The sequence below is a fragment of the Vipera berus genome (assembly GCF_964194415.1).
Source record: "Vipera berus genome assembly, chromosome: 4".
In the NCBI taxonomy this organism is placed as follows: domain Eukaryota; kingdom Metazoa; phylum Chordata; class Lepidosauria; order Squamata; family Viperidae; genus Vipera; species Vipera berus.
In genome coordinates this window covers 102,959,764-102,978,275 of record NC_138206.1, presented here as the reverse complement: position 1 = coordinate 102,978,275, position 18,512 = coordinate 102,959,764, and the positions used below count along the sequence as shown (strand labels likewise).

General features: G+C 38.4%; 1 long non-coding RNA gene across 1 annotated transcript in view; it reads left to right on the top strand.

The window, feature by feature from the left end:
* Nucleotides 1-18,512, top strand: part of LOC308667346 — a 357,520-nt gene that overhangs the window by 295,921 nt on the left and 43,087 nt on the right. The gene's annotated exons all lie outside the window — the stretch shown is intronic.

Here is an 18,512-nt window from a genome sequence, read left to right as displayed (position 1 = left end):
GAATAAGGTCCAGATATATGACAATCATTCATCTTGATGAAAAGCTTTGCTCTGAAGAGGAGTAATGCTCTGCTTTGTGTAGGCAAAGTGTTTTCCGGATTTGGGTATCTTCAGCTTCACAAAGTGTCAAGGTGAGTTGATGAATTTTGATAAGGCATGTTACTATAATGGAAATGGCCTCTGTGTATGTGCTGTGCATGCGCAAAATCCTCTTTTGACAAGAGAGGTGAATTCCATTTGCTTAGCAAGTTAGAAGAAGAGCTCAGAGATGCTTCACTGACTTGCTTCAGAGGGATGATTTAGTTGAACCTTCTACAAAGTGAAGCGCCTCTGTGAAGAATGGAAGAGCCTCCGAATTAATGACATTTAATTTTAATTAAGTTCAAATGTAAATGAAGTGACGTCTTTGACAAGCCTTTCAGAGCTCAAGTATGTCTCTTGACCCAGAAAAGATTTGTACCTTCTTTTAACCTTGATCAATAGTAGGAAGGAACACAACGTAAGTCTGAGAAAATCGCACTGAGGACATTAAGATAAAATGGACTGTAGAGCTAACTGCAAAGAAAGGATTGAATCAGGAAATTTAGTTGGCAAAGAGGCAATTTGAGAATTCGCGGAGATTGCATCATGGAGATTAAATGCAGGATAGTGGAAGCAGATTGTCTTCTAAGTTCCCTTTAGCCAAAGCATGTAATGCCAAAACAATTACAATAGCAGGCTTTGGATACAGAAAAGAAGTACTGAAGGAAGTATGTCTTTTGCCATCATCTGGCATGTATTGTGAAAGTGAGATGAGGTTACTATAAGTTGTCCAGCCCTAGAGTCAAGGTGAGACAAAAAAAAGAGATTGTAGTGCATATTATGCAAAGACTGTTAGGCAGAAACAACTCTATCTGTTAATTGAGATGGTATTTTTACAGTGAAAGATTGTGGGCATTTCCAATAATTGGAGGAGGTTGCAAGCAGATGGCAATAAAAAAATAACATTACTGGAGGGCAAAGACCCAAGATTTAACTCTGTTCATTATCAAATAGAATGTGTCAAATGGAAAGTTTAACACATCTATTTTTCCTGTATCTTTTGTTAGAAAGTCATTTAGCATGATGATCTTTGTGACTTCTGAACCACAACACATTTCCAGGGGTCTGCTTTAATTATGCTATCCTCCCCTAATAACCTTAAGGAAAAAAAATAGAGGAAGATTTGGAGTGAAATTAACCCAAAAGGTAAGTCTTAACTACTTTTACTATAGTACCTATGGAGATGTATTTTTAAAGTTGCCTTGACAAGCTCATTCCTAATCTAGGCTTTGTATTACTATTCTATGGAGAATGACTTTATTACCTACCATGTTTCCCCAAAAATATGACTGGGTCTTATATTATTTTTGTTCCAAAAGATGCATTAGGGCTTATTTTCCCGTTAGGTCTTATTTTGGGGGAAATACGGTACTAAATGTATCCACCTGGCTGATTATCTTAACTGGAGCTTATTTTAGGGGTGGGGCTTATATTACAAACCTCCTGAAAAACTCATGTTAGGGCTTATTTCTGGTTGGGTCTTATTTTCAGGGAAACACCGTAGCAAACCACTAAAACAAAGACATGAGGGATATGACTCTGGCATGTTGGACAACCTTCTTTCAGCATGATGAAAATTAAGAATATTAACCTCATGTCCTATTAATGCGTGACAGAAACTTAGTAGAGTCATGATGGGTAGACATGATTTATCTCCAGGCCTATCAAAGTTCTGCTTAGAAAGAGGAGTCATTTCCAGCTCTTTTTGAACTGCAGCAGCGTGAAACTTTCCACTGCTGAAGTTCTTTTTTTTTATTAAGGTTATTTCCATGAAAAATACTGTTTTAGAACATTAAAAGAGAAGTAAAACCGGATGAGCCTGGGGATATGAGCAGCAAGACAGACAAGCTCTTTTCTAGTTTTAAGTTTTGGGGGGGAGAAAAATCCACCTTAAACTCAGCAGGATAACCAGTCCCTACAGGCATTCCACCATTTTGATATTGCAAGAAAATAATAAAGTCAACCCTTTAATCACACCTACAGGGGAGTTTCATTCGCTTTAATCTTACAGTACTTCTTTTGCTTTCAAAAGCAGAAGAAAATTATGTGTATATATTTGTATGAATGTGTGGGTGTGGGTGGGTTATGCATCCCATAACCTGTCTGTTGTCTCTTGTATTTTTGTTTTACTTTAATCTATACATTTGAATAGTTTTATGTCATATAAGGAATTAAACTGCTCCTTCCTTCCTTCCTTCCTTTCTTTCAAAGTACTTTCAATGTCATGAAAGAATAATGGTTATTAAAAATGTTTGAGTATCAAAAATGTCTCTAGTTTCTAGTATGAACATAGAATATAGTGCATAGAGTAATAGGATTGGAAGGACCTTGGAGGTCTTCTAGTCCAACTCCCTTCTCAAGCAGGAAACCCTATGGCTGTCCAATGTCTCCTTTAAAATCTCCAGTGATAGAGCATCCAAACTTCTATTCCACTGATTAATTGTTCTCACTGTCAGGAAATCTCTCTTTAATGATCTTCAACCCATGACTTCTTGTCCTGCCTTCAGATGCTTTGGAGAACAGGCCAACCCCCTCTTCTCTGTGACAGCCTCTCTAGTACTGGAAGACTCCTTCTTTCTGTTGAACAAGACTGTTGTGATTCAGGGTCAGCCTGTGGGTTCGGCAGTTGGGTCGGATGACTCAGATGAGGGGGAGGAGGGGGGTGTTGAAGAAGAACTTGCTGATGATGGCTTGGAGGCTCCGCAGAGCCCCCAGCCAGGCCCCTCTTACTTGGTGGAGACCCAGCTGTGTGAGCCCGACAGTGTGGATGAAGATGACCCACAGATGGCCCTGTTCAAGGACGCCCGACGCAGGAGGCAGTCAAGTAGGAGCAAGCAGAGAAAGGCTGTGGGACTTCTCGGAAGGAGGCAAATTTAATTTAATTTTAATTTAATAATATTTGTATACCGCCCTTCTCCCTGAGGACTCAGGGCGGTTCACAGGGCAGAATAAAATACTAAATACAAACGTTAAAAAGAGATTAAATAGTTGCCCATATTAAAACAGTTAAAATAGAATTCTAAAACACCAAGTTAAAAACTAAACCACCAAAAATAAAAAACCCCACCAATCCCCATCAGGCTAGGCCGGCTTGTACAAACAGAAAGGTCTTGAGATCGCGACGAAAGGAGCGAAGATCGGGCGCCATCCGGAGCTCTACCGGTAGCTGGTTCCACAGCTCCGGAGCGCCCACAGAGAAGGATCTCCCCCTGGGGGCCACCAATCGACATTCTCTGATCGGTGGCACCCTGAGGAGACCCTCTCTGTGGGAACGCACAGGGCGCAGGGAGCTTGATGCCGGCAGCAGATGTTCCCTAAGGTACTCCGGCCCCATGCCATGGAGTGCTTTGAACAAAGCACAAAGAGAGGCCACGCCCTGAACTCTTATAAAGGGAGTGTTTGGGGGAGGGCTGGTTTGCTGAAAGCAACCGCTCCGATAGAGGATCAAAGCTCCGGTATCTTGTTTCATGTTTTGTTTGTTTTGTGTAATAAATTTGGCAGACGTATTCCAGCCTCTGCCGTTTGTACAGGGGTTGCCTTTCTGCAAGGCCGGTAGCAGGCTGGTACAGAACAAAGACATATTTAGTTCCCTCAATTGTTCACTGTTATCCTGTTATTTATGAAGATGAAGAGTGCCAGGCCTAAGACAGATCCCTAAGACACTTGGGATACCACACTGCATGGTTCCCTCTATGCAGTTGTAGTTCCACTAAGAACTACCCACTGAGTGTGAATGGTCATCCAATTGCGAATCCATCCACCAATGCTACTGTTTATTTCACATTGTTCTGTCTCACAAAGAAGTAGGCTGTGGTCTACTTTGTCGAATGCCTTACTAAGGTCTAAGTAATCTAAGTCCAGAGCATTTCTCTTATTCACTTTGTCAACAAGGCAATAAGGTTTGTCAGGCATCATCTGTTTTTGACAAACCCACGCTGGCTTCTAGTAATTGTCTTGCTTGTTTCTAGATGCTTACAAATATACTGCTTGATGATCTTTTCCAGTATTTTTCCCAGGTTAGTTCCTTATGTGACATAAAGCTATTCAAATTTATAGATTAAAGTAAAAAAAAAAGTCAGGCTGATTGGTCTGTGGTTTCCTCAATAGATTTCACAATTTAGATGCTCCCAATTGGGCCTCTTTTGTTTATTCCTGCATCATTAACATCATTTTACAGGGCAAGTCCATCATATTTATTCCAGGAACATGGTGAAAAGTTAAAAAAGATGTACAGTGCTTTTCAAATATTAACAGAGAAGGCATCTACCTGGAACTATCTTATAGATCAAATAATATACAATATTACATCCTATAGCTAGTTTGCATATATCTGCATGTGAGTGAAGTTCACTGCATTTATGGAAAACTATAATAACTGAAATCTAATCCATCTGACAAACAGCAAGTTGAAAAAAAGGTATTCCAATCCAGTTTTTGATAATGAGGAAAACCAATACAAAAAGCAAATTTCCAGCCAAACTCTACTTAAAATCACATTATCTTTTTGCTTATTTAAAAAAAAAATCAGGTTTGTTCCATCAAGCATTCTGTTGCATTCTGAAAAGGAGAAGAATCAAAGAGGTAATTATCCAAGGGTTAAACATATCTTTTATTCTGATCACACTTCTCAGAAATATAGGGCCTTTCTGATACTAAAATTAAGTATCTGGAGTCTGCTGTATCGTATACTTCAGTTGGTGTCAATACAATTTAGGACACATCAGTATTTCTAAAGATCTAAAAGAAATTCACACATGCTAAAGAATATAGGAAGAGTAAAAAAAGCTGATGATGTCAAGTGAGAGTTCATATAAGTATTTCAAATAAAGAGAAACATAATTCTGGCATGTCAAGGACAGTAACAGTTAGAAGGGGGTCAGTAAGCGTAAACCAATTTTGCTATCTAATGTGACTCTTCATATATCTTCAGTTATTGTAATGGCCCGGCCATAAATAAAGTGTCACCAGGTAAACTCAATGCCTACTACAAAGCACTGATGCTGGTTCTTATTTCTTTGTCAGCTGCTCAACATGAAAGGCATATTCTTGGGAATCTTAGCTTCAGGTTGTGGTATAGAATTTACTCTTCTGTGATCTTATTGAGGAGCACACAGATCTGATTGGTGAGAATTGGGAAGTGAACTCAAGCTACACTTGTTGCTAGTCTGCTTCTGGGTGAAATTCAAGGTGCCAGTGATCATTTATAAACCTTATGTGATACAAGGCCAGGTTATTTGAATGAACACCTATATCTTTAGGTTTCTCCCTAGCCAATATATAATGGCATAATTGACATGCTATGGCTTCCTACAGTTAAACTATGTCATCTGACAGGACCCAAGAACTATTCCTTCCCTATGATAACACTTGTCCTTTAGAATTTGATTCTCCCTGAAACCCATTTGGCTCCCACATAATTGGTGCTCCATTTTTTCTCTCCAAGCCAGTTAAAATGGATGAAGCCCTTATATAGTATGTTTGTTACGTTTTTATCTATATATTGTGCCAGATCCCATTTGGTTTTGGTTCATGTTGGTTTTTAGGTTATTATTTGAAAACCACCGAGAGCCAATTGGATCTGGATGATGTGGAAATTGAATTAAATAAATAAACAATGCTCCAGAAGACCTTAGGTGTTCCCAGAAGATCTGATACATCTGAAGCTGAAGGCAAATATCTATACTTGAACTTGCAGTGATAAGCCAGGGGATACCACTCTCCTCTGTATAACACTATTACAGTTAAATTCCTAGATTTAGTCCAGGGTTGCTATTAGATTCCATTTGCGTTTTGTGTTACAAAGTTTCAATTTCCCTGTCCTGGACAATGTCTCTAGAATGACTTAGCTGTTATGGTGCCCATGGCAACAATAGATTTGTCCAAATGATAATTAGCCCAATGCACATATGGTCTGATTTAATTCCAGGTCACCAGGTGACTTATGTTTTGAAAATGATAGACACAGCTTTTATTCCTTTGTCACAGTCAGTCAGTTTTTTGATCAATTTATGCCCAGGTCTTAGACTCTAAATTTCTCTGAAGACACTTCTCCAAATGAACAAATGAAATGTCAACCTTAGGAGAACCACCCAAGAATCATCATCAGGCACCATTAAAACAACTGGTGCATTCAGATGATGAAATATAATCTCCATACCGTCAGACTTGGCAAGTGGAGTTGAAAACAGAGCAAAGATGCTCAGTGAGGATCCTTGCCAAGTAAGAGAATTGAAGATTCTTAATTGAAAATAGTTGGCTGCAACCTCATTTAAGATTAATTCCTGACCCATATTATTCCATTGGAAATAACTCTCTGATCTCCTGGTCTGGTCCTGTGAATTCTGCTCCTGTAAGAAACCCTGAAACTCTGACCTTTAGACTAGCTGACAAGCCTGACTTGGCTTTCTGAACTTCAGAGTGGATTGAAAGATGAGTGATGTCATCGGGGACTTCTTTTAGCTTATGAAAACAGGATTATCTATGATATGATGACTTCTCTTCTGTATGCTCTCATTGAAAGCAAAACTACCCAGGAAAGCTTCTTTTCCAAGAGATTCTGCTTTGATTCTCATTCTGCCTTGTCTGTCGTTGTCTAATCAAACATGATTAAATTGCTATTCTCATCAAGCAATTACATGTGTATGAATTTGAAAGCTGAAACAGGATGTATACCTTGTTCCCACCTCTACAAGGAGAGAGAATCAATGGAAATTGTCCATTTCAAATGCCTTATAGATCTTCTGGTTTTTAAAAGACATTTGATTTTCTTCTCAGCAACATGACAAGCTTTTCCAAAATGAGCATCTCATTATCTTATTGAACATATAGACAATGAGTGTTGGAAAGGTTATCCTAAATAATCACCCTTATCGCATGGCTAAGGATGGTAAACATCAATCTTCTCAGCTCCAATTAGTGTAAAAAAATCTCCTATGGCACTACTTTAGGTGACTCAAAATTAAGGGGCAGGATAGATTAACCTGACAAAAGTGCTCACATTTACTCTGATTTGGACTGCACTTGCCAGATTTAAGGGAAGTGCTTGGGTCATTTTGTGATATTCTCTAGGACTTGTTAAAGCTTATGAAAAACAAGGTTGTCAGTAATATTATACTTAAAGTAATCCTCTGTAATTCTATAGGCTAGATCTAGGACAGCATCCCCCAACCTTTTAGGCACCAGGGACTGGTTCTCTAGAAAGAGGTTTTTCCCCAAACCAGATGGGGTGTGATTTCGTGTGCTGCCTGCATCCTGTGGATGGGACCTTGTGTGTTTGTATGGCCCCTTTTCTGTCCTGCCACAGACCAGTGCTGGTCCACAGACTATGTGGGGAACCCCTGATCTAGAACCTACATGAACCCTTGAATGGCCAGGGAGGACATGTATGAACAGATATGAGAGATGATTAATGCACCTTAATGGGAGAGGATTGTACTTCTGCTTTGTGCATCTCCTGATTTCTCTATTTCACTGTTTTGGACAACTTTTATCTGGCATTCAGTCTCCTATGTTTGGATAAAACACCAGAAAAAGTTATTGGCCAACAATGTCAGAAATTTCTCAATGGAGCACAAAATCCTTTCCAATGCAGGCCTGAACAAGTTATTGTAGATGTTTTGGACCAACATATATGTCAATAGCAAGCAAGTCATCTGGAAAGCATCACTTTAACTATTCCTGATACAGAAAATAACTTTGCAGTCTGTGCATCCACCATACAAACATCCTTTGTAAAAAGGTGCTAAACTGTACCATCTTCCTAAACCTCATTTTTATGTCGCAGACCCATCCAATCAAGGCCACACTACTTGCAATCAAACAGTGTTGAAGTTTCCTATCATTTTGAAGAAGAAAAAACTAGTTCTACACTTAAATTGGAAGACATTCACAAGTTTTTATTAAGAAAAATGAATGGAAAAACGAGTGCATCTCTGCATGAATCTTCATGTAATCCTTTAATACAGGGGTCACCAACCTGTGGTTCATGGCCACTACCAGGCCATGGGCTATTGGCCACTGGGCCATGTGAATAGTTAGCCAGTGCACATGCAAGTGCATGTTTAGACCCCCTTGTGCACGGGTACTAGCGTTGCCATGAGTGTACCCCCCACTCGTGCTAGCATTGTACTGTCAGGGGGATGCTAGTGTTGCCACAAGCACACCAACCCACTTACACTAGCAATGCGGCATCATACCTGCACTACCATCACTGCAAGCACAACATCTCCACTCGCACTAGCATTGCAGCATTGCACAGGCGCTAGCATCGCCTGAGCATTGTGTGGGTGCTAGTGGCCGTGTTTGCATTGTGCATGCAATCATGGCCCCATTCATGCACGTCTGGCCCCATTCACATGTGTGTGTACTTGCACGTGTAAAGGCACCTCCACCACCCCCGCCCCAGGTCACCAACCCAGAAAGGTTGGGGACCCCCACTTTAATAGCAAAGTACACAATCTGTTGAATAAACACAATGTAAAAGACAGAGGAAATTTGAAGCCTCTTGCTTCCATGCCTCTGTAATAATATTATATTTCAGTATCAGCAATCAAGTGCAGTCCTAAGATTCATAGACTTTTACCTTGAAGTAATATTAATTCAAGAGACCTCTGCCCTTTGAGGTCCTGCTTCAGAAAGACATACAGAGCGTTTTGTTATTCCTTTAGAATTAATGTGCTGTAACTTACTATGTTTTCCTTAGACTGCTGTTTCTCCTTCTTTAGAGACCTGTCGTTATTTCTTCTTTTCTTGACTGTGAGGACAGAAAGTATATCTTCAAAGTTCATATGAGTACCATTATACTATTAACAATACCCAAGGGATATAACATCCTGTCTTTTCCTTAGGCAATAGCATTCAAGGTTATTTTTTTTAAGAACTGCTGCTAGAAATGAAAACTAAGAACATCTCAAGTTCAAATAGATTCTGCAATTCACATTATCTTATGATAATGCCATTATGGATTAGTCAAAATATATTCTTCCCCAAATTATCCAGTAATATTAAACTTTAATTAGCTGGGTCAAATTTCAGTGAATAAAACTCATATTATTCCCAAGATTTTTTATAATATTTTTATTGGTTTAAAAATACGAAGATTATAAAAAAAAACCTAATGGAAACTAATGAAAATATTTTTTAAAAAAAGAAAAAGTGCAAAAAGAATAAAAGGCAGAAGGGAAATGAAAAATAAACAAAATACAGAAAAAAATGAATTCCTCCCTCATGAAGACTAATACCAACATTTTCAATAACCCAACAATTTCTCTAATTTTTCAGCCAAAAATCCCTTCATCCCATATCTCATCTTTTATCTATTCACAAATAATAAAGCCTCATCTTTCAATCTTAATTAGTTCATTAAGTGCTACCCAAAATAATAATATATAAGAAACAAAATATGAAATTTATATAATATTTAGTTTCTTTATACAATACCTTATCATTTTCTTTGAAAATACAAAAAAAATCTTCCTATGTCTTATCTCATATGTATAAACAAATCTTTAAAATCTCATGATTCAAACTTAATCAAGAAAAAAAATCCGTTAAAAGCTACTAGAAGCAAAAATTAAAAAATTATTAATATTTAATCCCTTCAAATGATTCCCCCAAATAATTTACCATCTTCTCTTCTCTTCTTAATTTTAATATCATAACTTAAGCATTCCCTCAACACCCAAAACAGTAAAAGAGGAAATAAAGACAAATACTTAACCATGCCATAACTTGCTAAATATCCAAAATATCAAAAAAATTTTTTTTCCAGATTTAAAATATTTTTCTTCATTCTGTATTAGTGGGGATTTTGCTTTAATTATAATTTTAACTCTTTCTAGCTGCCTCTAGTAATCATCCTAGAAGGTTTCCTCTAATCATGTTTTTCTCTCATTCAGAATACTTTCCCAATAAGTGATTTCTTACACTTAAACTCAAATTTTCATATATTTTAATAACATTTTAAACAAACTAGTGAAGGTATTCTTGTAACTTTTTAAAAGTTTTGTTTCTAGTAAATATGCCCCTTTAATCTGTTTAAGGGACGCAGTGGCTCACTGGGTTAGGATGCTGAGCTTGTCAATCAGAAGATTGGCAGTTTGGCGGGTCAAATCCCGAGTGCCGCGTAGCAGACTGAGCGCCTGTTACTCGTCCCAGCTTCTGCCAACCTAGCAGTTCGAAAGCACGTAAAAATGCAAGTAGAAAAATAGGGACCACTATGGTGACAAGGTAACAGCGTTCTGTGTGCCTTTGGCGTCTAGTCATGCCGGCCACATGACCACGGAGACGTCCTTGGACAAACGCTGGCTCTTCAGCTTTGAAACGGAGATGAGCACCGGCCCCTAGAGTTGGAAACGACTAGCACACATCTGCGGGGGAACCTTTACCTTAATCTGTTTAAAAATCTTTTTAAATCAACACTCTAATCACTCTTTTCTGCTCATTTAAGTAAAATGTTTTTCTTAAAATTTTAAACTGACGTATAGTATCTTATTTCACTGTAGGTTGGAAGAAAACTAACCAGTGCAATAAAACCTGTCCTTCTGGATGTTCTTAATGTCCAAAAAGCACTTCACAAGCCTTTTCAAATAAAAGTGATTAAGGGTGAAAGTAGGCAAGCTGACCATCCTTATGAAAGATTCTAAACCTTGGCTTTGGTAAACCTGCCTCTCTCCACTCTCAGAGCTCTAAAACCCACTGAACACCATTGCTTCATGGGAAGTATATGTAAGGAGCACTATGGGTTATCCCAAGTCTTTTCTTCACCAGGAAAGGAACCTAGGTAGCCAGTTTCTTCAGCAGCTCAGATTTCCACTGCAATTGTAGGTTTTGCTAAAAGCAAAGCACTTAGTCCACAACTGCTTTCCCAGAAGTCCAAGTTGATTTTATTCTTTTATATAATGATGTGGAGAACATTTCAGAAATTAAACCCACTCACTCAATAAAATGAAAATACAGTAATGACGTATTTTACAATTTCGTGGCTCCTTCTTTTGGATAATTAGATGCAGCATTTTCTCTCTGTTCCTTCATCATCAAGAAATGAAGCACAAGAGATTTAATGAAATATTTTCTCATAGTTTACACCAAGTATTCTTAACTGGAATAATATGAAATGGGACCTACTTGTCCTAATAGGGCATTGAAAATGCCATCTTTTAGTAGGTCATGACAACTAAGAAGCAGTGCTTATGTTTTAATTCTGTCTTGTTATCCTATTATTTATAAGATGGATGAGAAAAGAGTTGCTGCATTCCAAAGTCATATTAGAATTGAGGAGTATTCTATTGCAGCATGAATGACTAAACAAATGGAGCTCCTGATTTTCTCCACCTTTCTCCTCCTGTTCTCCCTGGTGCCAAAGGACATTAAGACCCCCATGGAAACCTTTATTTTGACATGTAGAATTCTTTTTAACAAGCTGGATCATAATTCACTAACAGGTTCACTTAAACAAGAAATAAAATGTAGCGGTCCATCATCTTTTTTATACTAAGCTAACAAAGTATAAAATATACATTTTAATATTGATTTTAATTAATTTATTGCATCAGGCACAATTATTTTATTTTTTTTTAAACTTTTGTATCTTGTATTTTTGATATTTATTGCCCTGTACACCGCCCTGAGTCCTTCGGGAGAAGGGCGGTATATAAATCAAATAAATATAAATAAATATAAATATGCCATCAAGGACACTGGTAACAATTTTATTCAAGAGAGGTGCAACAGTATTATTAACATATGCCAAAGCAATCTGCAGAATCTGAAGTTGCTGAAAATGTCACGCACAAAGTATGACCCAGAAAAGAATGAAAGATGACTCCTATTTGTTCCTATATCTGCTTCCTGTCTTTTTAAAAGCACAAGGGAAAACAGATTGTACCTTTATGTCAAAGAGATGCCAAGCTAGGAAACCGGTGAGAGGCAGAGGGAGTACTGCACTAAAAAAACAAACAAACAGATATTTGTTTAATTCACACAAAACTATCCTTTCCTTATACAGTACATTTAACTCATTATCAATATACACATATGCCACATCAGACCAGATTCACCATGTTAAACCTCTTCCAGTTTCCTAAATTGTTTCTAAAATATAATTTATTCCTTTGGGACATATCTGTTTTCTCAGAGTCTCATGTTTCTGAGTTACATTACATTTAGAGCTAGTCTTGACACAACCCTGTGCCAGTGCCAACTTTCTAAGCCCTTTTGGCATATTTCTATGCAAAGAAGAATGACATCAAGCAGATGCAATATTCAATACATCTGGCAACATATTTAAGAAACTCTTTAGCCCTTTGCTGAAACTGTATATCACTAGAATGCAAATATGCATATGGTCTGGCATATGGGCAAAAGGATCTTTTAAATGTTGTACCATTCACATGAGACACTTACATTTTCAAGTGCTTTGTAGCAGTCTAAACATGCCTTCCATCATGTTTAAATCAATCTTGTTGGCGTTGTGGCATTGCATATAACATTTAATTGCTTGCTCCAGTGCTTCCCTGTTTTTCATCCCATTTTGACTTCTCTATCACTCCCAAACCAAAATTGCATTGGTTATCATACAGAAAAAGTCCCAGCACCACTAGCTCTATAAAGAAAAATGTAAAGTCTTTTTCAAGTCAGAATGTCTTTATGGAAATCTCGATGTGAATTTTCCTGGTAGAAAAGTAGAAGTAGTTGGTCAATGCCTTCTGCCAGGATTTTTTTTTAAAAAAATTCCCTGCTTAGCTACAATCATGCTATTCCAGAAAAAGCTCCCATTCAAATACCAGATTCTGCTTAGCTTCTTAGCCCAGATAAAATCACCTCCTAAAATCATTGGTGGCCAAATATTTGTTCTGAGAACCATGTGCCCAATATGGTCTATGGTCTGCTAAAATAAATTTACTTACCTTCACCAGCTAATTTATCCTGTAGAGTGAATGGGTCAAGATGATACAATTGGCTATCATCTGTGATATTTAAACACATATCAACAGATGACCTTAACCATGTAGATTCAACAATGGTCTCTGGAGGATGAGATGCACCACCAAGTTTGAAGAAATCATTTCTTTTGCAGAAAAGCAGATAACATCACATGTGCTCACCTATGTGGACCTAACCACAGGTCACATTCTGTGTGACCTTAACTATCCAGGAAGGACTTGTATCTAAGAGACTGAGGACAAGTTTGTAAAATATCTACTTCTACAGTAATCACTGAGTCAAATTTACTCACATAATTTTACAAGGACATAGTTTGGACACTTATCCGGACCTGTCCAAATGAGTAAACTTTTGTGATTTTTATCTGCCAAATAGCATGAATATACCACACAGCAGTTCTGCAGATAGTTCTGTGATTTCTCCCTCCTCAGCAGCAACCTGGTCCCTCAACCAGGAACACTGAGCAGCTGTAAACAGCTGCAATAAAGGCAGAGAAATAACATTTATGAAACATGAACCAACATTTCAAGGAAATGGTCAAATCCTCTTGACATTATAATGAACATTGGAGGAAACCATTCTATGACCCCACAAATCATTAATTAACCAAATTACTTTGTCCTGCTGAACCAATTTATATGCAGATTTTAGGACAGTGCCATGAATATAGGGTCCAGATATATTAAGTTGCACATACTCAACTGTGCAACAATTTAAATTTCATAAACATTGTATATACTTAGAATAAGATCATATATCATGGACAATAGAAACCTTTCACAATATTCCTCTGCGTTATTTTCTGAACAGAAAGCTACATGTCAAAACCAAGATAATATAGTATTGAGAGAGAGAGAGAGAGAAGGAGGAGGCAGAGAAGCTCCTTGCAGTTTCTTTCTTTGCTGTTATAAGAAATGTTTAACAGACTCTAATGTTGAATAACATCTTGTCAAGGCAACGTTGCATAACATTATTAAAAAATTTTTTTTAGAAAAATGCATACCTATTAACACAAAATTATTTTCATGTTGGCTTCAGATATCTACTTGGACCCTTTCCAGAACAGTCAAAGAAAGCCATATGCAGTGTGCCTCTTTGTCAGCTACAGCTATCTGCATGTCAGAACTGATTTAACTGTTACCATTTTCCTATGAAAAAGAGATAAATGTTACCAACATTATATGGGAACTATGCTAGCTTCTTCATTCTGATTTATTGTGTATGTATTAGTATTCAAAACATCCTTCTAAACAATTTATTTGAGAATAAGTCAGGCCCTGGAAGGAAGGAAGGAAGGAAGGAAGGAAGGAAGGAAGGAAGGAAGGAAGGAAGGAAGGAAGGAAGGAAGGAAGGAAGGAAGGAAGGAAGGAAGGAAGGAAGGAAGGAAGGAAGGCCTTCATATATTTGAGCACGAAATAAATATAGCATTATTTATTATTTATTTATTTATTAATTTGATTTATATACCGCCCTTCTTCTGAAGGACTCATTAGGTTAATGTGTGAAGGAGATATGTTTTCTTACCTTAAAAAGAACCACTGTAACTTTTTCTTGTTAATTTGTTAAAATTTATATTGGAATAAAGCTAAATGTTAATGCTGAGTAAGCAAAGCAACACCCTGTCCTGGGAAATGAAATTGAAACAGTTTGGTGTTCTCCAAATATTTCTAGAATATGATTCACAGAATTTCAAAGTATTATTCCTGTTTCCAGAATATTCATTTGCAAAAGCAGAAGGAAGTCTAGCATATACATAGGTTTTCCCCAATATTCCATGAATGGAGATTGGGAACAATGAGGCCAGTAAATAGTTAAACAAGTAAACTCTCCCTCATGTTGGGAGTGTGCACATATATCCAAGTTTCAAGTATTTGTAAAGAATTTTGGATTAGAGAAAGAATGTATAAGATGCATGTGACTAAAAAAATATATGAACTGTTCCAATCCATTCTGATTTGGAGCATGACACCAAAGAATTATTCTCCATGAAGAAGTGATAAAAACCAATATCTAAGCTTCAGTGTGGATATCTTTCTTTCTTTCTTTCTTTCTTTCTTTCTTTCTTTCTTTCTTTCTTTCTTTCTTTCTTTCTTTCTTTCTTTCTTTCTTTCTTTCTTTCTTTCTTTCCTTTCCTTCCTTTCTTTCTCTCTCTCTCTCTTTCTTTCTTCTGTCTATCTATCAGTGTATATATCTATATCATCTATATCTATACATAAAACAATATATAGGCAAACAAAAAGGTTTAATTATTCTTGTGTAGTTTTCTATAGGTTTTTCCACTGCAATAATTCTGTCATGCAGTAATAATTAATTTTAGATATTAGTACTATTTCAGAGGAAAAATGCATTTCAAAATATTCAAAAGCTTTCTTTTGAAACTGAAATGATGTGTTGTCCACTTTATCTTCACCTATTACTTTGCTTCATCCTATAAAAATATAATTCCTTGATCATAATTTTTATTTTAGAATAAGTGTTGCTTTGTCAGTGAAATGACATTACAAAGTATATAGAGAAAAATACAAGAGATCAATTTATGCTTAGACTTCCAGCTTGATAAATTGTATGACAATAAATGTAAAATAGCAATTTAAAAATGATATTAAAATATATAGTGGGCAGAAAATGTATTAGCACACAAGTGAAAAAGGATATGCTTCAATTTTAATCTTGTATTAAAGGCTGTGATAAACTACTTCATTATCTATAGTTATTTTTACTTGCATTATCTATAATATTTAAACTTTCAGTTTCATAAAGCAGCAGATTAAATATTTAATGCCTGCAAATTATAAATGTGTTTCCAAAAGTGAAGATCCCAGACAACTCCCATCTTTAATATCTTTTTTTCCGCTTACTGTTTCAGTTCCACATTTTCTACTCCTCTGCTTATTTTCAAATAAATTCTATTTTCCTTCCCTAAAGTTCATGAAAATTCCACATTAAAAAGGGGCACTTTAACTTTAACAGAACTTTATAGAACCTCTCAGTCACTCACCAGCCCCTCACAATCCACAAATATTTCCAAATAAACTTTAAAGAAGAGAAATGTATTACTGCAACTTATAGAGGTTGGTAAGGTGGCGGCTCAGTGGGTTAGGACGCTGAGCTTGTCGATCAGAAGGTCAGCAGTTTGGCGGGTCGAATCCCGAGTGCCGCGTAACAGAGTGAGCGCCTGTTACTCGTCCCAGCTTCTGCCAACCTAGCAGTTCGAAAGCATGTAAAAAATGCAAGTAGAAAAATAGGTGGGAAGGTAACAGTGTTCCGTGTGCCTTTGGCGTCTAGTGATGCTGGCCACATGACCACGTAGATGTCCTCAGACAAGCACTGGCTCTTCGGCTTTGAAATGGAGATGAGCACCGGCCCCTAGAGTTGGAAACGACTAGCACGCATGTGTGGTGGAACCTTTGCCTTTACCTTTTTTAAGGTGGGTGACTTGAAATGGTTGAGTAAATGCAAATGTACTTTTCAAGTAGACAGTTATTTGAAGTTGCAACTGCCAAAACATCTTAGGGAGATATTTATGCGAGCAAGATTTGAACAGCTGGACACAATGGTCAGATATGGAAGATTTCATGCTATACCCTACAATGAGCATCTCTGCATTTGCGCAACTGCAGAGCTAGAAGACCTGGCTCACATCCTATTTGACTGTTGCCTGTATAAGAGGGTGAGAGACAGGTATCTTGGTTTATATACCAAACAAATGACCCATTGGGATCCCCATATCAAAACAATTTACCTTATGCCCAACCAGAACTTGAAAATAACATTTAACGCAGCACAGTACTTAAACAAAATGGTTCGGTTGAGATCTGCATATGTGGGACTGATGGGGGTAGATTGCGAGGGCGACTCCAAAATATAATTTTATCATATTTTATCTATATCTTAAATTATTGTACACTATTATAATTTCATTTTAGATTGTATTTTATTCCCATTTTATTTTAAATCATATTTTATTCTAATTCCATTTTAAATTGTATTTTATCAAATTCCATTTTAAATTGTTTTTTATCAAATTTTAGTAACAATTTGTTGCTGGAACTTTGCACTTTGGTATGGCCCAAGGGCTAATCAATAAAGACTTATTATTATAGAGAGAGTTTTTGGATCAAAGTCATACAGAGGTGGGTTTTTTTAAAAAAAATCCTAGTTATAACTTGGTTGCAACTATTGGCTTTGTTTCCGAAGGAATAACAGCAAATTAAGAAATTAGATTTTAATTGTTGTTAATGAGCATGCCCAAGATGGTGGACGTGCTTGGCTGAGCTCCGCGAGCTCCAGCTGCTCGGCATCCCACAGGAGTCCCACAGAGGTGCTTTGTGCCCTCTGTGTTGGTGGGTTAGGATAGGCAGACAAAGGGCTGTCGGTTTGCTGTTTTCGGCAGCGGCAGCGGTGGTGCTTTCGGCAGCGGCAGCATTTTCGGTGGCTGCAGCGTTTTCGGCAGTGTTTTCGGCGGCGGCATTTTCGGCAGCATCGGCGTCGGCGGCGCAGTCCTCCGTGAGTTCCGTGAGTTCCAGCGACCTTCGAAGGGGCGTCGGCTGAGCCCGGTGAAGCCTGGGAGATCCTGGTGGGACCGGAGGAGCCCGGAAGACCTGCGCTCTGTGAGGCACCTATCAGCAGATTATTGGTGCCGATGGAGCCCGGCGGAGCCTGGAAGGCCCGGAGGAGCTGCGCTCTGGAAGGCACCGATCAGCTGATGTTCGGAGCCTATGGAGCTGCGGCTTGGAACAGCGCTAAGAATGGTGGAGTGGCGGAGGAATTGCGGTGGTGTCTGGAGCGGCTGGTGTGGAGGTGAGCTGGAGTGCTGCGGCCGCTCTGACGTGGAGACCTGCGGCCCAGTGGTGGAGTGCGGACGGTTCGTGTCGCAGACAGTTGGGCGGCACAGACCATCTTTACGTTGCTCGTGCTCCGGGAGGCTGGTTGGATCGAGTTTGCGGCCTAGCGGAAGATTGGTGGGGATCTTGGTTTCCTCCCCTATTTGCCTACTTATTGCCTGACCCTCTCCTCCCACGGAGAAGAACATCTGCAGCCGGGATATTTTGCTATTTTATGATTCAGCAGGCTTTTATGCCTTGGACGAATAGCTGCTTAATTCTTTTGTCTGCCGTGCCCCCAAAGGATTCAGAAGGACCCAGGTATAAAGTCACGGTGAGAGAGTGGCTTAGACTTAACATCTGCTGTACCCCTAGAGGTGAGAGATCTATGGGGTATGCCTTACCCTGGGCGTGTGTTCCAGGCCGCTCTCTGGATCAGAGCTGTGACCGTCGTGAGAGGATGGTGGTTGACCTGTTCTGGAGGTTCACCCAGCTTGAGTGGCAGTGGAGCTGGGTCGGCGGTCTGGATACCCACTCACCTTCTGACTTAGACCCTCCTGATTAATTATGGGATTGCCTTTTGCTGGACTTGCTTGGACAATCATGACTCGCCTTTGCTATACCAGCACGGACTTGTTCGCCCTCAGGGGTGACCCCCCTTCCTGG